This window comes from Leopardus geoffroyi, chromosome B2 (assembly GCF_018350155.1).
Source record: "Leopardus geoffroyi isolate Oge1 chromosome B2, O.geoffroyi_Oge1_pat1.0, whole genome shotgun sequence".
In the NCBI taxonomy this organism is placed as follows: Eukaryota; Metazoa; Chordata; class Mammalia; order Carnivora; family Felidae; genus Leopardus; species Leopardus geoffroyi.
This window is the reverse complement of record NC_059332.1, coordinates 91320315-91347736: the sequence shown is the minus strand read 5'-3', so window position 1 is coordinate 91347736 and position 27422 is coordinate 91320315.

The following is a 27422-nucleotide window of genomic DNA, read 5'->3' as shown; positions in this document are numbered from 1 at the left end:
GTGTGTGGAGATGACAGTCATAGAAGAGACCAAATCTGAAGTGAGGCAACTGAACATTTTGTACAAAGAAGGAAGCAGGACTGGTCTCAGGATTAAGAAGCTCTTTAATAAGACTTAGCAGTGAAATGGTGCTTCTTCATGTCCCAACTAGCTCTTCCCCAGAATAAAGACCTAGACCTAGACAAATATAAACAAGGATGCCCTTGGAATTGGAATTCATCAATATAGAAGTTTTCTGACTGCAGTGAGAGTCCTATCTGGATTGATATTTTCTCGAGTTTCCACTGGGACAGACTGGGGGAGAAGGGGAAGGAAACTTGGAGAGCAGGCTCACACCTCTTCATCATCATAATTCTCTTTCTTCTGTCCCTTGTCCATGTCAGCATTGCAAGTATCCAAAGAGTAAGGAAACTAGATCTTGACAGTATGGGAGGAAGGTTATTCTGGCAATTATTTAGCAGGATAAATCACAGAGACTCAGTTGGTAGTCTGCTACAAAATGCTAGCTCTCAGGTGATAGAGCCATAGACCAGAGTGATTAAAGATAAATAAATAAATAAATAAATTGCAATAAGAGATCAACACAGAAAAAGGAACTCAAAGAAATTTGTATCTACTTAAGGCTAGGTAATGAATATAAGGGGTGATTTAAAGATTATCCCCTTGGTTTGGAAGCTGAGAATATAAAAGGCGGATGATTACAAAAGGACTTGGCTTAGTGAAAGCGTAGTTTTGTTTGGGACATGCTAATGCAGGAAGGAAGCCCCTAGGGTGGCAAGTTAAAGATACGAAACTTAACCTCAGGGTTGCCATCAAAGCCAAAGATCTGGATTTAGGAATAAGTATAATGTGGAGGAACGTTGGGGATACAGGAAATACAGAGGCCAAATAGAAAGTGGATATGAAATGGAAATGTCCACAAAAACATCATCAGTTAAAGTGGAAGGTACAACTTCCATCTGCTGACAAGTCACCCATTCAAGTAGTATCTCCTCAAGAGCAAAACTGCTGTATCTTATTCCTCTTTATGTGTCAAGCACCGAACACAGTGCCTGGTCTATAGCAGATCATCAAGAAGGGGTATTGCGCTTAATCAACAGAAAAAAAATGGGATTTGGGTTGCACTGTGTTCCATCTCACAAAGCTCCTTTTCAGGACTCAACTCTTATCTTAGCACACCAAGCCCTCTTCTCTGGCTTCACCTTCCACTGCTCCCCAAGGCCCATGTTACCTACTGCTACACATAACTATTTACACTCATACGAATAAATCACTTTGTTTGAAAACTGCATTTTATCTATCTGGTGCTTCTGCTAACAGATATCTATGTCCCTGTCTATCCCTTTCTCTAGCTAACTCATATTTTCCCATCAATTTCATCTCAAATGTGGATTCCTTCAGGAAGCCTTCCTTATTGCACCCCTAGTCTGATTTCAAAATAGTGTTATTCTGGAGCTGCCTCATATGGGCTGTGCCAGCCACTTGTGAATGTTGCTTTCCAAACCTATGTTCAGTGGTATCAGGCTGATAGCCTGAAATCATCCATGGCAGAAGTATTTATACCATGGGAATAATCAACTGCTACAAATTGGGGGTGGGGAGTTTGGTTTTTTTCCTCCATAGAACTAATTGTTAAACATTTATCAGCACACACTGCTTTAAAATTCCTTTTTTTGGGGATGTCTGGGTAGCTCAGCTGTTTAAGCAGCCAACTCTTGATCTCGGCTCAAGTCATGATCTCATGATTCTTGAGTTCAAGGCCCACAGAGGGCTCTGTCATCACAGTGTGCAGCCTGCTTTGAATCCTCTGTCTCACTCTTTCTGCCTCTCTGTCTCTCTCTCTCTCAAAAATTCCTTTTCTTTATTATCTTAACTTCCCATAAATCATCTTATCATAAATATTACCCTGTTGTCCTACAATGATTTGTTTACCTCTCTCCCTTTCTAAATCCTAAGTTTCTCATAGATTTTGTTTCCTTAGCAACTATCATATATGCTAAGTACTCAATATCTATTAAATAAATAATAAGAATATGATTGGCTCCCTTTTATTGGTTCCTTTGAATTTTTTTAGCCCTGACATATACCCTAACTCTGATTAAGCTCACTATAGACCCTTAGGAAAAAGTGACCAAGTCACTTGGTCTATTTCCCTACAGGTAAGACTTAAAACTGTGAGAATAAATGAGTTATTTTTAGAATGAACATATATTGAAAATAGCAAAAGTCCAAGGATTGAACATTGGAAAACATCCATATCAGGAGGCATTGGTTGGGTGGAGAAAAATAGAGATAGGGAAAGCAGAAATCAGGAAACAGAAGAGACAATAAAAAGTATATTCAGAGATACCAGGACAAGGCACCCTGGTGGGAGAGAAAAGATTCATGAAGATGGGGTTAGTCAACTATCAGATACTACCAGATGTAATTGATAATCCTCAAAGAGGAATAACTTACCCAAGTTTTGGCACCGACATTGAAAAAATACAGGCTTTAAGGTCACACACAGTGGTTTTCATTATCTATTAAATGGAAATGAAGGGTTTTTTATGAATATTTCTTGATAGAAGATTTTATTCTCAATAAGTAGCCCAAATATTGGTGGGATTATAAAATAAGTATACCCATACACACACACACACACACACACACACACACACACACACACACATTCACACACACACACACACACACACACACACGGGAAAAATTTACTTCGTTGGAAAAATCACTTATCTTCATGATATTTTAGTGGTAGAAAGAAATTTTACATTGATACTTAATTAAAAACATTACAAAATGTCAGAGTAATAAACTAATCATTTCGTGGATCCTTCTGAATATTTTTTTTCATTTTTAATTGTGGTAAAATACACATAACAAATTTACTGTCTTAATTTTTAAGTGTACAGTTTACTAGCATTAAGCATATTTACATTGTTGAGCAAAATTCTTCAGAACTTTTTGATCTTACAAAACTGAAACTCTACCCATTAAATAGCAATCCCCATTACCCCTCCCCGCAGCCCCTGGAAACCACCATTCTACTTTCTGTTTCTGAGTTTGACTACTCTCGGTCCCTCATATAAGTGGAATAAGGAATTGGGCTTTTGTGAATGTCTACTTCACTTAGTGTAATGTGCTCCAGGTTCAGCCATGTTATTGTATGTGTCAGAATTTCCTTCCCTATTAAGACTGAATTATTATTCATTATTATTATTATTACCATATTCCATGGTATGTATATTTACCACACTTTGTTTATCTGTTCATCTGTCGATAGACACTGGGTTTGCTTCCACTTTTTGGCTATTGTGAATAATGCTGCTATGAACCTGGGTAGGCTCAAATTAAAATTTTAAATTATTTTTCTTAGTAGTTATAAATGATAATTATAAGTTAGCAAAACTAGAAACCAACAAATCAAACATTATGCTCTTGGCAACAGACTAATAAAAGTTTCTATATAAAGTAAAAATAGTTTAACAGTCTTTACCAAGTTCAATATGAAAAACTATGTACTTGCCAAATATATAATTAGAAGAAACTTTTAGAAAATGAAAATAATATGCTTCGTTTTTACATACATTATATTTGTAAAGTCTCTACATTTTGCTAAATTAGTTGAATAATTAAAAGCTAAAAGCCAAAAGCCATCACTTTAAAATTATTCAAGGTAACACAAGGAGATAGTACCTTATAGTACCACTATACTAAACTCCCTCAAAATAAATGACCTGTATTAATAAATAAATATCTTGAGAAACATTCCATAGGTCCATAGGGTGTTTGGACAATAGCAGCTGAAGACCTTTTTTTAACTCTATACATTGAATAAGAGAAATGATTTAAACATATGGCTAGTTCTGCAGCTATAACTTAGCAGATGGTTAATACTAAGTTTGAAAAACTGATATGACATTTCTCAGCATCATAAGATACCATATGATCTTATTTACCTGTGCAACAACTGCTATGTCTTTCTATAACGTGAAGTGTTTAAGTCATGGTGAGAAGAAGCAAGATTATGGAAAATACCTATTAAATATAAGAAAAGGAAGTGAAACAACTATAACAATTTACCACAAGAATAATAAATACTGGTTTATTCACAAATTCTTTAAATAAAAGTATAGTAAAGCACCAGCCTAATTATCTTATAACAAATCCTATTAAATCATGTCCTTCATGTCCTGGGCATATAACTCTTCCTCTAAGGCAAGGAGCCTCTAACACTAGTATTCATTATTCTGGTTCTCCCAACCCCACATATATGATAGAGTTCTACAACTTTAAAAACAATGAAATATCTAAGAAGATAAACACCCTTCCCAAAGCCAGGCTCATCTGTTTACCAGAAAATTATCCAGCTGGATTTTGATGTGGCTACAGAGAAAAAGCATTTTATTTTTTAAATTATTATTCTTTTAATGCTTATTGACTTTTGAGAGACAGAGAGATACAGCATGAGCAGGGGAGGGGCAGAGAGAGGGAGACACAGAATCCAAAGCAGGTTCCAGGCTCTGAGGTATCAGCACAGAGCCCAACATGGGGCTCAAACTCAGGAACCCTGAGATCATGACTGGAGCCGAAGTCAGATGCCTAACCAACTGAGCCACGCAGGTGCCCCCAGAGAAAAAGTATTTTAAATCTTAACTACTTATAGTCTGCATATTTTAATTTTTCAAGCATAGAGTCCTAAAGCTTCAATTTCTTTCATACATAGAATAGATAAGAGTTGCATAAAAATGAACTGCATTGTTCAGAGAAGTGATTATCTGATAGATCTAATAGTTATAAAAAGGATTGCTCACTGATATAAAGTAGCAAAGAAATTCAGTTTGGTAGAGAAAAAATTTAAGATGATTAAATATGTACAGTTGATTCCCCCTATTTGTAGCAGTTATGTTCTATAAAACTATTCTGAACTCTGAACTATTGCTCTTAAGATAAACACAAGGCTTCTATGAGCCTCTGGCCACAAAATTGTTATCAACCAAAATGCCACTTGCATTATATAGGTTCATTTCCCAATGTCCTTGTCAAAAAATCCAGCTTTACCAGTATTGATGACATAACTTTTTTCCTGTATAACACTTAGCAGTATTTTTAAAAATTCTTCTGCAGCATCCTGATCTGCAGAACTTGCTTTATCTTCAAGTTTAACATTTTTCACATCATATCTATCACCTTTTGAAATGTGAGAGCCAGCCAGCATTAGCCAAGAATGGTTAAACATTTTCCTGACCCCGAGTAATGTGACCATAAATTTGTTGGGCTTTCAGCCTCACAACAATACTATTCACTACACTCTTAAAATCAGTTGTCATCTCATGAATCCACAAATATAGCCACTTTTCCATAGCTTTATCACGCACCATAGATGTTACGTTAGCACTTCCTGGAGCAGCCTCACATAAAGATTGGAGAATTTCTTCTTCCTTTTTCTGACTATAAACTGTTGTTGATTCATTAATATTGAACTCATGCCTAAACAAAGATTATCTAACACTCATATTGTCTCCATAAGGCACACCGCCATCTACTTGCACTAAGCAGCACTTCAGCACTACATTTGGGCACCATTTTAAACAACAGAATCATCATCAAAAAGTGCAAAATACAAACCCAAAACAAAAGATGGTGTTAAATGGACTACAAGAAGGACACCTGTTTACAGTGAGAACTGGAACAAGAAGGCAGATGATTCTCATATTCAACCTCAGCTGGATGTGTAAGTCATGTGGGCCACTCAAATTTTATGTAGCTCTGCGTATGTCTGGGAATGACCGTAAAGCATCAGAGTATTCATTTTTGGGTTGCAAACAAATCTTAACAAGTAGGTGAATTCAAAAATACAGAATTAACAACAAGGATAGATTTCATCTATCTCATAAAGAATGCTTATGAACCTGCCTTTGAAAACAGGGCTGACAGAATTGCATCAATTTGGCAGAAAATTCCAGAGCAAAATAGAGCTCTTAAAGAGTGAGAATATCTAGACATGGTTCTAACACATTATTCACTTACCATAAGGATCTACCTTCTTTAGCATTTTTTAAATTGTTATCATCTGTAAGTTAATTTAACATCAATTGGAAAATCAAAGTCAATCACAATGTTCTGATATACGTGGACAGCATAATGGCACATCCATTGGTTCATCCCAATTCAGTTCTCTTGCTGTAGACTTACCTGAAAATAGCGTGATGTAACACTAGTACAGTTTAGCAAAAGGCCTTGAAAATGAACAACCACAAATAGGAAACATAAGACAAGCAGAAAAAGAAAAATGTATGCATTTGCCATGTGTCAGGGCTGAGAATCTAAGAGAAAGGGGAGAGTGGAGCTCTCTTATCTGCCAGTGAAACCCCCTTTTATCTATCAGTTATTTCAATATTCCCATACTACAGAGGAAGAAAGTTAAGGTCAGGGAACAGCATACTCAAGAATATAGTCCAAAACCGTGATTCAAGCTTGTAGTTCCATGATTCAAACACATGGGAAAGTTCTTTCCAAACAATAGCTTTTAGACTGACATAGTTTAAGGGACAAATTAGCTTCTACTAGGGAGTATGGAGAAGTATCTAGGACTATAAGTATGAGTTGGGAAATGGACTTATTCTCTGGCCTCACCCTCATTCCATCCATTCTCTGCCTTTATCTGTTGTGGGTTCTGACCTGTGGAAACTGCATTACCAGGACTCTTGTCCTCTGCCTGCCAGTTGAGTTTAGCAAGTGGTAACTACCAGCAGGAGAGGCCAAGGTGACCTTCATAAGTAATAAGTCAGTTAAAGTGTTCATAGTTTAAAGAGATGGGCACAGTGAGCACTCTCCAGCTGAATGTATAAATGTGAACAATAATACCTTACAACATTGTTTTGAGGATTAAATATTAAAATACTTTACATAAAATGGGCTACTAACTCATCAAAACCAAGTAAGTGGATGGTAATTGCATAGTAATTGTTTTATTTTTATTCAAAATTAGGACAAAAAATAAAAATTTGACAATAGGAAAAGGTAAATGACACACAGTCAACAGCAAATCATGGAACTGTGAATGAACTTGAAGCTCCTCCTGTCTACGTTTTTTTCACTGTACTAAGTTAGTAGAGTCTCATCAAAAATTACAGTTCAGTCAGTTTTGTGAAGTTTTCCAACCCCAGGTTCCACCAGACCCCAGGCCGAGGTCACTTTAGTCTACTGCATACCCCAGGTTAAGTGTGAGTCTGAGGAACTTGAGCACAGTGGCCTTTAATCTCCCTGACAGGAGAAGAAGTTATTCTTGCTCTTTTCTCTCCCCATGTATCTATAATCCAGAAATTCAAAGAAATAATTTTTAAAGTCTAGAGGAGCTTTTTCTGATTTTTCACATAGCAGTATCATGGTAAAACTGATGTCAAATAAATTGCACATATTTAGGTGTACAATTTGCTAGGTTTTGACATATGTATAAACCCATGAAACCATCAACACAATCAAGCTAATGAATATATACACACAACAGTTTCCTTGCACCCTTTTATCTTTCCCTCCTATCCATCCCAATCCTTCTCCTCGCTGTCTCCATGCAACCACTGATCTGTTGCTTTTTGTCACTATAAATTAACTTGCACTTTCTAGAATTTTATATAAATGAAATCATCCAGTATGATTTTTTTTTTTTTGGTCTGCATTTCTCATTCAGCACAATTTTTTGAGATTTATCCATGTGGCTGTATATTTCAATAGTTCATTTCTTTTTATTGCTGAGTGGTATTTAATTGCATGGATTTAACACAATTGTTTGTTCATTATATTTCACATTAGGTTCACATTTGTATTGTCCATTTGGGGGCTCTGAGCATTCATGTACAAGTTTTGTGTGGACATTGTTGGGAAACAATGCTCCATTAATATTTTTTTTCTTTTCTGCCTGGTCAGGGCTTTCAGAGCAAAGAACACTGGCATTTGGGTTTGGAGTAACCAAGTAGCAACCCTAAAGATAGAGACAACTAGGGAGATATGAAGTCTTATCTCTCCCTTAAGCCATCATTCATTTCCACTTCAAAGGGTAATGAACTTAGAGGCTTTCTTTCCCCTTCCCAGAGAGAATTTGCTTACATTCTATACACACCAGAGCAAAGCTTGCTCTCTCTCTAGAAGAGAAAAAGGGGTATATTTGCCCACTGCTCTGTGTAAAATCTGAGATTCATAACTTCAAAGTTCCTCTCCTGTGTGCAAATCCCTGTCCATGCACAGAAACATTAGGCCCTCATTGTATCAGCACATGAAATATTTGGGTATGGAGAAATGGCACTGAGATGCTCTGTGAATAAATCATTGTTTTGTTCTCTGACCCAGCAACTTGGTAGTGCTGGATAAATAAATAGATATAAAAACTTAACTGACATAAGCATTTATTTCTCTTAGATAAAAAGCTGGGAGTGGAACGGCTATATCATGTGTTAGGTACATATTAAACTTTTAAAGAAACGGCCCAAGTGTCTTACCAAATGGATATACCATTTTACGTTCTCACCAGCAGTGTATCAGGGTTCCCATTTCTTCTCCTCCCCAACACATGCTAGTGTCAATCTCTTTATTTGCCCACTCTAGTAGATGTATAGTATCATCTCATTGTGATTTCAATTTGTATTTCCCTAATGGTTATTGATATGAACTATCTTTCCATGTGTTTATTTGCCATCTGTAAATCTTTTTGGTGATGTGTCTATTCAAATGTTTAGTGCTGTTCAAATTTAATTGGGTGGTTTGCCTTCTTATTATTGTTAAAAGTTTTTTATGTACACTCGAAGATACAAGTCCTTTGTTAGACACGTGCTTTGCAAATATTTTCTCATTAAAGGGCTTGTTCATAACAGTGTCTTTTGGAAAGTTAAACAAAAGCTTAATTTTGAGTCCGATTTATTGTCTTTTATTTTATAGTTTGATTTTTGGCCCTGTTTAAAAAATCTTTACCAAACCCTAGACTATGATTTTTTACTATATTTTCTTCTAGAAGTTTTAGAGATTTATATTTTAAATTTAGATATATGATTAATGGTGAGTTACTTTTTATGTATGTACAACATATCCATGTCTAACATATGGCTCCAAGTTCTTTTTTTACTATTTTGCAAAGAGATATCCAATTATTCCAGCACCATTGTGTCTTTGTTAAACATAAATTGTCCATACATGTGGGATCTATTTCTCAATTCTCTATTCTCTTACATTAATTTAGTTGTCCATCTTTATACCAATGCTACATTATCTTGAAATTAGGTGATGTTAGCCCATTAACTTGTGTGTGTGTGTGTGTGTGTGTGTGTGTGTGTGTGAAACTTGTTTTGTTTATTCTAGGTCCTTTACATCTATTTTGACTGGGACTGCATTGGGGCTATACACCAATACGTGGAGAATTGATATCTTAAAAATATTAAGTCTTCTGACCCATCAACACGCTTATAACTCTACAGTTTTTAGGTCTTACAGTTTCTCAGTAGTGTTTTCAATTTTCAATATATAGGCCTGCATAACTTTTATTAGATTTATCTGCAAGCAATTTGTATTTTGGCGCTATTATGTTGTCTTCTGATTTCAATTTTGTTCGTTTCTAGTATATACAAACATAATTGATATTTGTATATCAATAATATATCTCGTAATCCTGATAAACACACTCTTTTTTGATTAGTTACATCTTTATCACTTTTTAGTTACGTCTTTGTAGATTCCATAGATCACTGATACCCCTTTCATTGTTTTCCCATTTTTTTCTCACTTTCATTTTGGGTAGTTTCTATGGTGAAGTCTTTGAATCATTCATCTCATCTTCTTCAATGTCTAATCTATGTATTTTTATCTCAATATATTAATCACAGTGTATTTTTCATCTCAGACACTGCAGTTTTTATCTCTAGATTTTCAATTTGGGTATTTTTTATATCTTCATGTTTCTACTTAAACTTGAAGATACGGTATACGTCAACATCTTTATTCATTCTAACACCTGTGTTATTTCCGAATAAGTTTCTATTGTTTAATTTTCCTCATTATGGGTTGTATTTTCCTGCTTCTTTGCATGCCTGGTCATTTTTAATTAGATACCATACATGATGAATTTTACCTTGGTGGATGCAGGATATTTTTGTATTCATATAAATATTCTTGAGCTTTTTTTCTGGAATCCAGTTAAGTTGCTGGGCAACAGTTTGATTCTTTCAGGTCTTGCTTTTTAAGATTTGTAAGGCAGGGCCAGAGTCATATTTAGTTTAAAATTATTTCTTTCTACTGAGTCAGACTATTCTAGGTACTCTCTCCTCTTCTCTGTGAATTGTGAAATCTAGTCAGGCTTGTAGATCTATTCCTAGTCCTGTGATATGCATTTGTACTATCCCTTCCAGTGGGTGGTTCTTTCCACAGCTGTAAATACTTTTCTTGAATGTATGTACTCATCAGTATACTGCTGAATACTCAAGGGCTACACTGATTATCTCTGGAAATATCTGTACAAGTCTCCAATATTTGGCATTCTCACCAACAAACTCAAATCTGCTTGGTCTCCTTCAATCAGGAGTCTGCTAGCCTCTGCTTTTGTTTCCCTCTCTATAAGCCCCAGCCTGGAAACTGTTTTAAGACAAGAGCCTAGCACAATTGCAGGACACACCTTGTTTTTTTCCCCCATATCCCAGGGATCATTGTACTTCATTGCCTGATGTCCAGTATTAGTATCTTGAAAACCATTGTTTCACGTATATCATCTGAGTTTTTGTTATCGTTTCTCATAAGAAGGTCAATCTGGTCCTTGTTCCTTGTCATAAAGCAAAAGTCCTCTCAGGTCTGTTATTTTCTGAGAGAACCACATGGTCAGAAAACTCCTTCCTTTGATTTTATAAGAATTGTCAGCAGTTTTAGATTTAAATCTTCATCACTTTAGATCCAGAAGAAAAGATTCAACTCCTTTCTTAGTGACTGAAGTAAAGATCCCCAGTTTGGTCCTGATTTGAACTTGAGTAGCTTGGCATCAGTCAGGTGACTATCCTGAGGCAATTGCTGTGGCTTAGGGGCCTCTGTATTCTGCTTCGGACAGCTTACATACCTGTCAACCCAGGGTGCAGGGTCTGAGAGGTAGAAATGCCTCCCCAGAAGATATTCAGAGTGCCATTGCAAGAGGGGAAGATGGATGGCTAAGTGGAAAAAAGCAAAACACAACCAATAATAGTACCTATTATATGCTTCTTATGCTTATTATGAGAAGGTAGATAGAGGAAACTTACTTCAGTCATTCAATTAAGAAGTTCCAGGTCTTTTTGTTTTGTTTTTTATTTTGTTTTGCTTTTGAGTCATTTTGTTGACAGCTACAGCTTCATAATAATCCAAATGAGCTATTTTAACTCTCTGGTTCTCTGTTCAAGATCATAACTGAAATAAACTTTTGATTAATAAAATATTCTCAGTACAGAAAAAATAATACTGAACAATAGAGGCCTTGTCTTTTTCTTTAGTCATACTACATGTTTGCATCATTTCAAAAAAATATTTAACTTCTCAAGATGTCTGTATTTAATTCCATACAATAAAGACTCATGATTTACTTTATATTAAAGACCAAGGACATAAAACATATAGCCATTGCGAGTAAGGATTTTGAAAATGTATCTTGTCCTATATTAGTTTAGAGAAGGTGAACTATCTTTTGTTGACCAACAGATTCACACTGCTTCTTTTGAGTAAAGCAAATAAGGTGAAAATGCATATACCCCACCCCTGATTTGTATTTCTAAAGGACTATGAGTAGGTAGATGCACCCTATGGAAGATAACATTGTCATCCAAGTATATATTACCTACATTTCAATGATCTTCTCTACGTTTTCTAGTTTCCTTAAGAGTAGAATCACCATTAAAATACAGCTTAAAAAGTGTTATTCAATACATCTTTTTTCCTTTTTTTTGTTTTACCATGAATGAGTAACAAGTAATCAGGCAGATAATATTAGAATCTTTTCCATTTTCCAACTCCAGCTGTTTAAAGTGGCATGAAATTCATTTTGAAATATTCAGAAGTATTGGACTAAGAGTTCCTTAATTCAAAATTCTGCGACATAAATAAAGGTATTTCAGCCTGGTCTTCCAAACAATGCAATATCTACTAGGAAGTGCTAGCTGGGAGTCACCTCATTGGATGCATTTAATTTACACCTGGTCTACTTCTCCTCACAAACCACCCCTAATTGCACACAGGTATAATTACATAAAGTTTGAATGACTTTTTTTTTGCATACATCAGTGCATCATTTAACATATGCTAAAGCTTTCCATTTGTCCTCTATTATTTTCCTAAAATGTTAGTTCTTTGAAGAAAATGATATAGTAGCTCATCAAGTTAAATTGAATAATCCTTTTCATCATGAAGACTACATCAATGCAATCTATATGATTTTATTATTTATTTCTCACTTTAATTGGATAGTCTTGATTCGCCTGTACTTAAATTTTGAAACTACCTAAAACTTCTTTCAAAGTTATAAGAGTTCTTAATTATAGGACTATTACTGACTAAATTTACAAAAACAATGAGTCAGAATGACAGTTAGTAAAACAATCAGTAATATTTTCTGGTTTCTCTTAGCTGGCTACATAATATGACTTTATTTTTCAAGATATATTTACAAACTCTCCTTATCTACTTTATCTCACCACAGGGTCAATTGAGCTGAGAAGCTGATACTCAGGGACTAACACATAGCTTTAAAAAAAGTGTATTTACTTGTGACACAAACTTAACACCTAGCATATTTAAAATAACCACCTATTAAAATTTTAGTAGGTTATTTAATACATTCACTTAAAATTAAAAATTAAGTTCTCAGACTTGATATTGGAGACCCCAAACTTCCTTCACAGTAGGTTAAGTCTAGATTTTGTTAAAAAGCAATCATAGATATGACCAGGAATTCCAATTATGGTCATGGTGAAAACACAAAGACCAGATTTACCTTGACACTTGAAACAACAAAAAAAATATATTAAAAAACAAACAAACAAACCAAAAAACAGGTATCAGGCAAAGAAGAACAATGATGCCTAAGGGTTAGGAAACAAATAAGGTAAGCCCTACTATTGTTCCAAACCACTGTCTTGAGAACATTTCTAGTCTGTGACCTAGGAAGGGGAACCCAGGCAGAGTCTAGAAGAGTCTGTAATTAAAGAGATGGAACTGAGAGTCTACAGAGAACAAGGAAGCTAGAGTTCTCAGGACAGAGAACCAGAAACAAGAGAGCTGCAAAACAAACCAACCAATCAACAAACAAAAACATTTCTAAAGGAGGTTTCCCTCAAGTACTCAAAAGCTAAAAAAGAAAAAAGTCATATGATTATCTTCCCTATATACACACAAAAAATCTTTTGACAAAATTCAACCACCATTTATCATTAAAAACAACCCTCCAACGAACTAGGAATAGAAGGGAACTTTCTCCCATTGATAAAGGGCATCTATAAATAATCGTAAAAGTAGCATCTTACTTACTGGTAAAAGAGTAAATGTTTCCTCTCTAATATAAAAACAAGACAAAGATGTTTGGGCTTTCAAGAAAAAGAAAGAAACAACATTCATATTTTTAATTTTTTTAAGTTTATTTATTTTTGAGAGAGGGAGAGAAAGTCACAGAATGAATGGCGGAGGGTCAGAGAGAGAGGGAGACACAGAATCTGAAGCAGGCTCCAGGCTCTGAGCTGTCAACCCAAAACCCAATGCAGGGCTTGAACCCATTAACCATGAGACCATGACATGAACCAAAGTCAGACGCTTAACTGACTGAGCCACCCAGGTGCCCCAAAACAGCATCCATATTTTAAAAAAAATAAGTGAAGCTGTCTTTATTCAGAGATGCCATTATCATCTATGTCAAAATTCCATAAAGTCTACTAAAAACTAAAACAGAAAAACAAAAAGAATTAATAAGTGATTTTAGTTGTAAGATGAAAAATGTCTTGTATTTCTATATACTAGCAATGACAATCAAAAATTGAATGTGGAAGGGAGACAAGAAACTGTTACTTTTCTCAGAAAATGTATGAGCTTCAAAATAATAAGTATAACTGTTTTTATAGTTTATAATAAAAAAGATGCATTTTGGAAAAAAAAATCTTGAAATTAGAAATCAATACCATGGCATCCAAAGTATGAAATAATTAGGGATGACTCTAACAAAAGATGTGCAAAGCCTATTTATTGAAAACTGAAACACACAACTATGAGAAATCAAAGAAGACCAAAGTAAATGTAATAATATACCATGTTAATGAATCATTAGACCCACTATAGCTAAGATACCAGTTTTCTACAAATTGACAAGTAGATTTGATGTCATACCAATTAAAATTTCCACATGCCTTGTTTTAGACCTTGACAAGCTAATTTTACTATCACATAAAAGTATAAAGGACTTATAATGAGCAAACAAAAACAAAAACAAAAACAAAAACACCTTTGAATAAGAAAAAACAAACTTGGAGGACCAACACTACTTATTTTCAAGACTTCTTTTAAAGCTATAATAATCAAGACAATCAAATAATCAAGATTTGGTGTTAAGATAGAGATAGATGAATAAAAAAGAATAGAGAATGAAGCAATAGACTCATGTATGTGTGGACAACTGATTTTGGACAAATATTCAAAGAAAGTCACTGCAGAATATAAAGTGATTTCAACAAAAGGTGCTAGGACAACCAGATATCCATATGTAAAAAACAAAACACAAACAAAAAACCTAAACTTTGATCCATACCTTGCACCACATGTAGAAGTTAGCTTAGAATGGATAACAGGCTTGAATGTAATACATTAAACCATAAACTTCTAGAACAAAGCATATGAAAATACTTTTGTGACTTTAGATTGGGCAAAAATTAGATTAGATACAACATCAAAAGCATGACCCATAAAAAAGTCTTGATAAATTAGATTTTCTAAACATTAATATCTTCTGCTCTTTGAAAGGCATTGGAATGAGAATGTAAAAACAAATCCCAGACAAAAGAAAATATTTAAAAATTACATATCTGATTAAAAAAACCCTTGTAGCTATAACATACAAAGACTTCTCAAAACTCAATAATAAGAAAATAACCCATTAAAAAATAGGTTAAAATTTTGAACAGAGATTTTTCCAGAGAAGATGCCAAAAGGCACATGAAAATATGATCAACATCATCCATTAGGGAAAGAAAAACTCAAATGACATAAAATATCACTATATACCCACTAGAGTGACTAAAATTAAAAATACCGTACCAAGTGTGCTAAGTATGCTGATCGCGAAAATGTAAAATGGCGTATGTTCCAACTATTTTGGAAAATAGTTTGACAATTTATTAAGAAGGTAAAAATATACCTATCCCATGATCTAGTTATTCTACTAATAACTATTTACCTAAGAGAAATGAAAACATAAAAGGAAATAATCAACAAAACTAAAAGGCAACCAGCAGAATGGGAAAAGATATTTGCAAATGACATATTGGATAAAGGGCTAGTATCCAAAATCTATAAAGAACTCACGAAACCCCACACCTGAAAAACAAATAATCCAGTGAAGAAATGGGCAGGAAACATGAATAGACACTTCTCTAAAGAAGACATCCAGATGGCCAACAGGCACATGAAAAGATGCTCAACGTTACTCCTCATCAGGGAAATACAAATCAAAACCACACTCAGATACCACCTCACACCAGTCAGAGTGGCTAAAATGAACAAATCAGGAGACTATAGATGCTGGAGAGGATGTGGAGAAATGGGAACCCTCTTGCACTGTTGGTGGGAATGTAAACTGGTACAGCCACTCTGGAAAACAGTGTGGAGGCTCCTCAAAAAATTAAAAATAGATCTACCTTATGACCCAACAATAGCACTGCTAGGAATTTACCCAAGGGATACAGGAGTGCTGATGCATAGGGTCACTTGTACCCCAATGTTCATAGCAGCACTTTCAACAACAGCCAAATTATGGAAAGAGCCTAAATGTCCATCAACTGATGAATGGATAAAGAAATTGTGGTTTATACATACAATGGAATACTATGTGGCAATGAGAAAGAATGAAATACGGCCTTTTGTAGCAACGTGGATGGAACTGGAGAGTGTTATGCTAAGTGAATTAAGTCAGGCAGAGAAAGACAGGTACCATAAGTTTTCACACATATGTGGATCCTGAGAAACTCAACAGAAGACCAGGGGGGAGGAGAAGGGGGAAAAAAAGTTACAGAGAGGGAGGAGGCAAACCATAAGAGTCTCTTAAATACTGAGAACAAACTGAGGGTTGATGGGGAGTGGGGGAAAGGGGAAAGTGGGTGATGAGCATTGAGGAGGGCACCTGCTGGGATGAGCACTGCGTGTTGTATGGAAACCAATTTGACAATAAATTGCATATTGAAAAAAAAGTTGATGGCTATATTGGGCATAAAAAAAAAAGAAAGCATATATCCACACACACCTTGTACATGAATGCTCATAGTGGTTTTTTTTTTCAAGAGTCCAAACTGGCTACCACCATAAATCCAACAAGTAAATGCATAAACAAACTGTTGTGTATCTATTCAATGGGATATTTAGAGCAATAGCAAAGAATTAACAATTGGTACACATGACACTGTGGATGAATTTCAAAATGATTATATTGAGCAAAAGAAGCTAGACAGAAAAGAGTACATACTGTCCAGTTCCTTTTAAATAAAATCTAGAAAATGAAAACTAATCTACAGTGACAAAAAGAAGAGTGGTTGTCTGGGAATAGAGAGGAAGATGCAGGATTACAAAGGAGCAAAAAAGAAACTTTTGCGTATGATAGATAAATTCTGGGTACATACATACATCAAAAATATCAAATTATACAGTTTTGATATGTGATTCTTATGTTGATTTTACATTAATAAACTACTTTAAAATTAAACAAAACAGGGCCTCCTGCATGGCTCAGTTCCTTGAGTGCTGACTCTTGCTTTCAGCTCAGATCATAATCCCAGGGTTGTGGGATGGAGCCCCGCGGGGGCTCTGCACTGAGTGTGAAGCCTACTTAAGATTCTCTCCCTTTCCCTCTGCTCCTCTCCCCTGCTTGCTCTCTCCCTCTCCAAAATAAATAATAATTAAAAAATTAAATTAAACAAATGAACAAGACAAATTGAGACAGAAAATTACCAGGTCCATGTAGCACATTGGACCTGGGTGGGGCTGAAGCCAGATCTACTCTAGCATTTTTTACTTAAATGTGTGAATATACTTAATCTTTGGGTATGTTGTTTCATATGGGATTTACTGGAAATAGAAAAAAAAAGAAATCTTAATTGATGTCCTTTCTTTTCTTTTCTTTTTTTTTTTTTCCTTTTTTTTCTTTTTTTGAGCGAGAGAGATAGCACACATGCATGCATACAAGCAGGGTAGAGGTAGAGAGAATCTTAAGCAGGTTCTGTGGAGCCCAAACTGGGGCTCAACCTCATGACCGTGAGATCTTGACTTGAACCTAAATCAAGAGTCAGAGGCTTAAATGACTGAGCCACCCAGGTGCCCCAAGTATACTTTTTATCTTATATTCTGGGGTGAATTGTCAATCATTGAAAATTATACCAATTATATTAAAAATTGAAACTTAACATAACCAAATACCACTTGGTATCCCAAAGCCTTGCCTTCATATATGCTTCATTCCCAGAAACCACAGGGATTCATTTCTCCTATATCCCTGAGCTAGTAGTATCTAATGGTGATAAATCATTACTGCTTTTGTCCTAACTAGGTTTGATTAGGGTTGACAGATTTAGCAAATAAAAATGCAAATATTGCAAGGAACATACTTATACTAAAATATCATTTGTTTGTCTGAAATTCAAAAAAACTGAGCACTCTATATTTTATCTGACATTATAGGTGAGATTAATCATCCCAGATGTATATCTTTGACAGTCTATACCCTAGAACCATTTTAGTTACCAAACAGAAATCATTTTAGGTTCCTCAAGCAAAAGTATGTTGAACAAAGAGAATTCAATACTCACAAATATGTTGGAAGGAGCAAGTTAAAGGTCAGAAAAGGCTCCTTCTAAGTCTCAACTGTTCCACTGGATTTTTGGAAATCTGGTACTCAGGTCAGAAACTGTAGGAAACCAGTCCCACTGGTCATCACTACCTAAAGGCAACTTATGGATTGGGAGAAAACATTTGCAAACAATATATCTGATGAGGAGTTAATATCCAAAATATACAAGGAATTTATACAATAGCCAAAAAATAAATAAACTTTAAAAATGTGCAGAGGAACAGAATAGACATTTTTCCAAATAAGACATACAAATTTCCAACAGACTCATGCTCAACATCACTAATCATCAGGGAAATGAAAATCAAAACCAGAATTAGCTATCACCTCACAACTGCTAAAATGTCTACCATCAAAAAGACAAGAGATAGCAAATACTGACAAGGATGTCAAGAAAAGGGAATCTCAGGCATTGTTGGTAGAAATGCAAACTGTGAAATTCACTATGGAAAGCAGTATAGAGTTTCCTCAGGAAGTTAAAAATAGAACTACTACTATATGATCCAGCATCCCACTCTGGGTATATATCCAAAGGACATGAAACCAGAATCTTGAAGAGATACCTGCACTCCCATGTTCACAAGAGTAAAGGTATGGAAACAACCTAAGTGTCTGTCAACGGATGATGAAGGGATAAAGATGTCATTCACTTTTTTTTAGTTTGATTTTTAAATTATTTTTTAAATTTGAATATAGTGTCAATTATACACTGATTTCAGATAAACGACTTAGTGACTTGACAAGTTTATACATTATGCTATATTCACCACAGGAATACCATTCACTCTTAAAAAAAAGAAGGAAATCCTGCCATTTGCTATACCACGGATGAACTTGGAGGGCATTATGCTAAATGAAATAAGTTAAATAGAGAAAGGAAAATGCTGTATAATCTCATTTATATGTGAAAAAAAGTTGAACTAGAAACAGAGTAGAAAAGTAGTTGCCAGAGGTTGGTATGTGAGGTAAATGGAGAGAGGTCAGTAAAAAGGTATAACATTTCAGTTATAATATGAATAAGTTCTGGGGATCTAATGTATAACCTCATGACTATAGTTTATAATACTGTAGTGTATAACTGAAAGTTTTTGTACAGTAGAACTTAAACGTTTTCACCAAAAAAAAAAAAGGACAAATATGTGAGTTGATGGATGTGTTAATTAACTCAATGGAAGGGGAGTATTCCTTTTACAATGTATACATATATAAAATCATCATGTTGTACACTTTAACACTTTAAATATATTACAATTTTGTCAATTATACCTCAATAAAGCTAAGCAGGGGAAAAGCAAATACTGTGTATGTCACTTATATGAATTCCAAAACCACGCAGAGCTAACCTAAGGTGTTAGAAGTCAGAAAAGTGGTTACCTCTGAGGTTGGAGGGTCAGAATTGATTGACACTTGTCAGGAAGAAATGTTCTTGGGTGCTGAATATTGTCTTTATCAGGATGTCAGTTATATATATATATATATATATATATATATATATATATATACACACATATATATATATATTCATCAAGTTGTAAACTTAATATTATGGCATTTTATAGGATACTTGTTATATATTAATAAAAAGGTTTTTCAAAAGTTGTGTTTGCTGAAGCCCACTCTCTTATTCACCACCACCGGAAGAAGAACTATGTGCTCTTCTTTCCTTACAACTTTCAAATTCCATTACGTGCCTCTCATTTGTGCAAACTGGAATCAGACCAGCAAAAGATTCCGGGAAATTCAGTTCCCAGGATTCTGGCCCCACAAAATAGGAGGTAGAGTGAAAGGCAATAGGAATAAGTGCTGAGTATCCCTCACAGTATTTTTGTCTTGTGGAAAGTTAATAAAAAGCAAAGAATAAAAGTGTTCTAGAACATGGTACTACAGAGGCTCATTCAGTTAAGCCTCCAACTCTTGATTTCAGCTCAGGTCATGATCTTATGATTTCATTAAGTTTGAGCCCCACATCAGACTCTGCACTGGCAGGAGGGAGCCTGCTTGGGATTCTCTCTCTCTCTCTCTCTCTCTCTCTCTCTCTGTGTCCCTCTCTCTGTGCCTCTACCCTACTCACACTGTGTCCGTCTCTCTCAAAATAAATAAATAAAGACTTCAAAAAATTCCTCTTGGAATCCTAGGATCCATAATTGAAATCCAAGACAGGTAAGTGTGTGTGTGTGTGTGTGTGTGTGTGTGTGTGTGTGTGAGCGCGCGCGTGCGCGTGTGCATATTTTAACCAGGATAGCAGTGTGAGGGCAACATTATAACACATGGTTAGCTAGGGACTAGAATATTAAAATTATGAGTCCCTATACAACTGCATGATTAAAATTTAAATATTCTTAGAATGTGGGAACAACAATTCTAATTAGACTATACTTTAACTGAACAAAACATGTGTTGATTCTCTAACAGAAGATTTTTCTTGGAATGGTAGAAAATGAAAAAAATAAAAATAACACATTTCCATAACTTCCTTACCATAACCCATGATATAAAATATATATACCATATTTGCATTCTTATTCTCTTTGTTTGGTTTACTTTGCTCAAAAACTAAATCTTTGAATTTACCTACTACCATGTCTAACTTCAAGCTTATCAATCCAGTTTTATGACTTTTTAAATTAGCATGTTTTACTATAGTAAAATATTTTGCATATTATAAAGTGTATTGCCACTAATGGTGTACTTTCAGGCTTTTCTTTAATTAAAAATATATCTGTAATTATATGTTCCAGAAATCAACAGTTCAATATTTTATCACACCGTATTATAAGATATATTCCATTACAGAGAATGATAAGTGTTCTAAGCCTTACAAAGTATAGTGAGAGTATCTTTTAAAGATCTGTTGCCTGCTCCTCTCCTTTCATCTTTACTATCACCCCTATTGTTATAATCTATCACGTGTTCTTTACTGTCTGCCACTTATTGCCCAGACAACATCATCTGACCATCAAAGACCATCTAACTTCTTTCCATTGGGAAGCCTCCACTTGTAGTCTTAACTTGGTATAAATTTGGCATGTCTCCTTAGGGGTGGAACATAGGATTACCCAAATAATAAAGACACTTTGCTTCACTCCACCTATCATTTCATCTTTTCCCACCTCGACTGAGTGTGGGCACCCTAGGTTCACTTGAATGTGGCTTTCTCACATATCTCAGCATGGTCCTGAAGAGAAAAACACAGTCTTTCTAATCCAAACTGAAATATTCTCCCTACCTTCCTCAAATAGCATATTTTGTAATTTCAAGTTCACTGGTCATTTCCTTCTGACTTATGGTATACCACTGTGCTGCATGTGTCATCCAATAAACTATTCATGAGAACATTTGCAGCAAGATTACTGGGGGGAAAAAAAGGCAACCTGAAAGCTGCATTTACCAACATCAAGATCCTCTGTCTTGCTGTTCTCTTTTTAAAAGCATTATTATCATCTTATTTCAATATTGCAGTCATTTGAAATTTTCTATACATCACTAAAGACTTTTTTTTTTAGTTTTATGAGAACGAATATTTTCAAACACCTTCTAGAATGCAGCACTGCATCTCCCAGACCCACCATAATATCTGTAACTTTTATATGTAAGCGTTTGTTTCTTCATCCCTCCTTGGACTTCCATGTTGTATTTGGTTTTCTTTCCCTAATTCTGCTTCATTAGTGACCTCTAAACTCATTTTGTAAAATATTCCTAATTCTTCCCCTCTTCTTTATGTTCATCTAAATCTGACACAGTGCTCCTAAAACATTCAGTGCATGTTACTTGAATGTTTTAGTATATGTAAGTCATACCTACTTCCTTGTTCATGACTTCTTTTCTCCTTTTCTCACTCATTTAACCATATTCTTTCTTTTGTTCTTTTAACTATTTATGTTTTAATGTCTACTCTCACTTTTTTCCACCTATGTGTACAAGATGCCCTGTTATACAGTTGGGAAGTGTTAAAGACGCAAGAAATCTGGGGTTGATTCTGGCATATTAACTCTTTCTTTTACCTTTGGCAAACCACTGCACCTCTATGGGCCTCACTTTCCTCACCTGTAGGTGATCGGTTGCCCTGTGAGGTAACTGCTAGTGCTAGAAATTCTGTCATCTTAAGAATCAGTAACCACTTGGCAATGAGAAAGAATGAAATATGGCCTTTTGTGGCAACGCGGATGGAACTGGAGAGTGTTATGCTAAGTGAAATAAGTCATACAGAGAAAGACAGATACCATGTTTTCTCTCTTATGTGGATCCTGAGAAACTTAACAGAAGACCATGGGGGAGGGGAAGGGGAAAATAAAGTTACAGAGAGGGAAGGAGGCAAACCATAAGAGACTCTTAAAAACTGAGATTAAACTGAGGGTTGATGGGGGGTGGGAGGGAGGGGGAAGGGGGTGATGGGCATTGAGGAGGACACCTGTTGGGATGAGCACTGGGGGTTGCATGGAAACCAATTTGACAATAAATTTCATATTAAAAAAAGAATCAGTAACTATATCACTAAATGCCTATATCTATACCTATCGATTTCCCTATTGCATTCTATTTCTAGACTAAAATAGAATCAAACATTTTTCTCCCCGTTTCCAATTCTAAATTCTGCAATATTGTATTATTTATTTTGCTTATTTTTCTTATAACTTACACCTTATTTTTTTAATCTATTTTCTTTTTGTTTTTGGTCTGAACTCTAGAGAACTTGTATTGTAGAATTTTTAAATAGCCTGCTTTGGAAGTCTCAGGCCTGGGACTTCATTAAGCCACCTGGTTTGTGAGAACACGTGCATACACATGCACCTGAACATGCATGCTTTGATACATACACACACTTTGCTGCCTCTGGAATCACACTTGTCTAAGGGAAAACCCTAGCCATATACTTCACTTCTGAGCCATAGTTCCTCAAATGTGAAAATAAAGTAGTATCTCTACCTTAGAGCTCTGCTCTGAGGATTAAATCAAATAGGGATGTATTCAACACAGTCCCAGTATATAATAGCTCTTAAACTGCTGCCCTTCTCCTCCTTCTCATTATTTTAATATTATTTCAAATGAAACATGTAACTGAGTTCCCATGGCAGGTCTCCCAGCTTTGTCCTCCACACTCAGCACCAGGACTGTGACTCCAGTGGAAAGGTGGGTTCCTTCAAATCCCTGGATCTATTTTTAATAACACCTAGAAGAGTTCTTTATGTGGAGATTTTCTGGCAATGATGAAAGGATTTGTGGGCAATGACTAAATCTATTCTCTATAAGGAAAACTACATAAAGTTTATTATGTGGTGTGCATGTCAGTTCCCGTTCACTTCCTCTTCAGTGTGGAGCTGGTATATCACTTAGCCAGTGCAATCAAGGGGATGATATTTGTTTTGGCTCTGCATGGAACCTATTCCAGATTTTGCCTCATGCAGATTCCTCCTCCTTTGCCCAGAGAGGACTCCTTTATCTTCTCACCATGAAATTGATGAACCTATTTCCTCATCCTTCTGTTATAATGAAAGACATGATCTGCCAACCCTCCACAATGTACTCCAGATCCTGTTTTCACACTGAGGCTTTTATTCTGCAGTCAGCCATTTCTCCCCGGCGTTATCAAGTCCTTCTCCACCATGTCCAGCCATCTGCTATTGATATGTTCTAGTATATACTCCTCTTTTTAAAATAGAAACCTCCCTCAATCCTAAATCCTCGTATAGTTAATATTCCATCCCTGAGTCCCTTCACAGCAGAACTTCTCAAAAATCTGCTCTCATGGTCTTCATTTCCTCACTTCCCATTCATTCTTCAATCATGCTGGCTTTTTTTTCATCTTTGAATCAAAACTGCTGTTTCTATGGCAATCTATAAACTATCATATTGTCAAATCCATGCTTATTTCACTGGTCTTCTCTGTCTTGGCCTCTCAGCAGCATTCACAGAGAACTCACTTTTTCTTAAAATATTTTCCCCCTTCACTTCCATGATATCACATAACTTTGTTATTCTATCTTCTATCTCCTTTGCAGGATCATCCTCCTCTTTAACTTCTAAATATTGGAAAACTTCAGGACTCAGTCCTGAGGCTTATTCTTAATCTTTCTGTGTTTAATCTTTCCATCTGAAATCTCTTTCAGTTCCATGGATATAACTGCTACTTTTGAATTGAATTCCAAAATCTTATCTCCAGCACCCAAGCTCTGCTCTAATATATCCTGTATCCATGTACCTAGATATCTCATAGTCATCTCATACTTAACATGTTCTGAATCAATCTTTTAATATAACCACCTTGGTTCTTATAATCTTCCCTATCTCGTTAAGTGTCACCATCATCTTTCCTGTAATATAAGGTAAAAATATAATCTTACCCTTGAATCCTCTCTTTCCTCCCTCCCCACGAAAATTTAATCTAGTTGAATTCTACTTGTTATTTCTATCCATGAAATCTCTCTCAAAATATTCATTTTTCTCTACCTCAGATGCAACAATGCCCAGTTAAGCCATCATCATCCTTTTATGTTACCTGAGCAGGAACTTAGAGCAAAAGGGGACTAAGTCATAATGCTGATGTGTTTATATGGCAAGAAGTTCCCCATTCTTCAGCCCTGGTTTTTCAAGAAGGAACTTAAATGGATAAGAGAATGATAAGAAGTATTAAATTTACTCCATTAGAAGAAGGACTGAAGTGAGGAGGAAATTGGAATATAAATATATAAAGAGTACATGGACCAAGTTTATATGGCATTCTTTTTTTTTGGAACGTCCCTAAGGATTGACTAGGAGGAATGCATAATGGTAGTATTTTAAAAATTAAATTAAAAATAAATCCATTTTAATGTGTTAATCCAAAATGACTCCAAAATGCATCAGTTCTGTCTTTCTAATTTGAATATGTTAAATCAGCAACTTTTTTTGAAGGATCAGAATCTTTGTATTTTCAATATGCTATGGTAATAAATGAGATTTAAAATATCCTTTGAAAGAAAATATCTCTTCATGTGTGAAGTTAGAACTTAAAATAGTTTTCACTTATTCCTCTTGTATCCTTACATCTTCAACTCTCACATAGCCTGATAAATTGTCATTTGGGACATTACTATGTAATTCCTTCATGCTCTAAAGTAATAAATTGCTGGCACATAAGCACATAATGTAACATTTTATTGTGGGATGTAACAAATGTCTCTTTCCAATTCTTCTGGGGTCACTTCACTTTGGGGAAGAGGGAGCTTCTAATTTTTGTTGTTGTTCCTCTATTTTGCTTAGTCCTATGCCACCTTTATGGAGCCTAGCATGAATGAGTGAGACAATGCAATGATGGAAAGACTCACTCAGAATCCTCTGCTCACGCGTATACATTATGAAACTCAGGGGTTGGCATTCTGTGCCCTCTGGAGAAGACAGAGCCTGTAATGTGATCTTTCCAAATATTTTAAGATAACTAAAATTTTACCTGGGTTTCTCCCATTACCATCTTTATTTCTTAGCTTCCACCAACCAATAATTTTACTGCTTTCCTCCACCTCCCAAGATGATTTTATTTTCCTGTTATTTTTCAAATATCTGTCAATCAGAATTGTAACGCTCTCCTACTCTATAGCATGTTCTCACTGCAATTTTGCTGAAAACGTTTGTGTAGTTTACTCTCTCAAGATTTCCTTTGAGTTCCCTCTTACCACTGTCATTCTGTCTAACTGTATTTTCCAATTATATTTCTCTCCTATTCTATATCTCTGCTTCTACTACAGCTTCTATATTTTTACCTCTGTCATGGTATCTCTTAACCATAGCTTTTCTGACCTTTACTTTTTTCATGATATTCTTTATTCTTGGCTTATTCAGAGGAATCACTAAAATCATTTCAAAGCCCTGGCCCCTTTTCTTCCTTATGTATTCTCCAAAGTCTGATCCATTTCTTTCCCCCACCCAATTTGAAGCTTAAAGCAAATTCATTATTAACAAGGATTTTAATTATTTCAAACATGCCTCTTGTGTTCAATCCAACTGAGTCTCTAATCAGTGTTCCCTGGTTGAACAACTCTTCTCAGCCCCCCTGTGGCAAAGCTTCACTGTGATTCTTCCCTTGAAAGCATCACCAGCAGCCTTCGCATCCTCTTAGAGACTGAAAAACTTTCAAGCTTACTCTTGAGCTCCTCCCTAAACTAGTCCTTTTTAAAAACAACAACAACAACAACAACAAAAACAACAACAACAACAAAAAAAACTAACCCAACATACTGAGTTTACTTTCTTTTTCCTTTCCCTTCATTTTCCTTTTCCACACTGAAACAGTTTCTCACCATTACTTCTCTCTTACAGAGTCTATGTTTACTTCTCTCTTACAGAGTCTACATTTGTCCAGTAGCCTGGACACTGGACACTGAGAATGAGCTTGGCTGGAGCAAAGGAACCCTGCTCTCATCACAGGCAAACTCTGCCTGGTAGGCACCTTCTGTGGCTCTCCTCCACAAGGACCACAGTAGCCCAAGCACATACTAAACTGTTGCTTTCCCCTGACCTGTCCAACACCTGAACTACCTAAGTCTCTAGCCTTAGATTAAAAGCTAAAACTTTGTTTAAGGAGTCCCGGACACTTTTGTTCTGATGTTTCCTCTAAATTAAATGTGCTTTGCTTTTCTTACTCTTTGTTCTTCCTCTACGCCTCATCCCAGGGCCAGTCATGCTGCCTTGTCAGAAATTCAAGCCTCTCACACAAGTATAAGAGGATCCACAATCTAAATTCAGTAGGAGCTCTATTTGAACTACATTTGCTCTAGTACTTGTAATTAACTTCTAACCTTGAAATTACAGAGGTTTGCTGTGATCTAGTCTGCTATCATAGTCAAAGGAATATAGTCAAACAAAAGTAAATAGAAACTATTACAAATCTGCATTCATCTCTTAAGAAAGCCCAAAATGCACAGTGAAATACCTGTAAAAACCCTTTCTAGCCATCATTGCCACTCTCAGTATTCTCCACAAAGATGGAGATCCTCACAAAACCTCCTCAATCTGCATGGCTCTTCTCTCTTCCCATATTTGCTCTCTTATGTTAATGGCTAAAAATCACTTTTTTTAGTTCATCACTGCATCTCCCTTTGTCCACATACTACTTCCCAATTTCACTTCCTGCATACGGATGCCATCACTTCATCCATACCATGCCTTCCCCTCCATTTATGGAACACTCCACAGTGAATAAAGAGGTACAGTGAATTCACTTCTCTGACAGGAATCAACACATTGCCCAAACTCTGTACAACAAATAAGTTCCCATGAACTGACCCATTAGTGAAGAATAGACCCATCCCTCCTTTGGAGGGGACATAAGAGTGAGAAAACATGAATATAGTAAATATGTTACTAT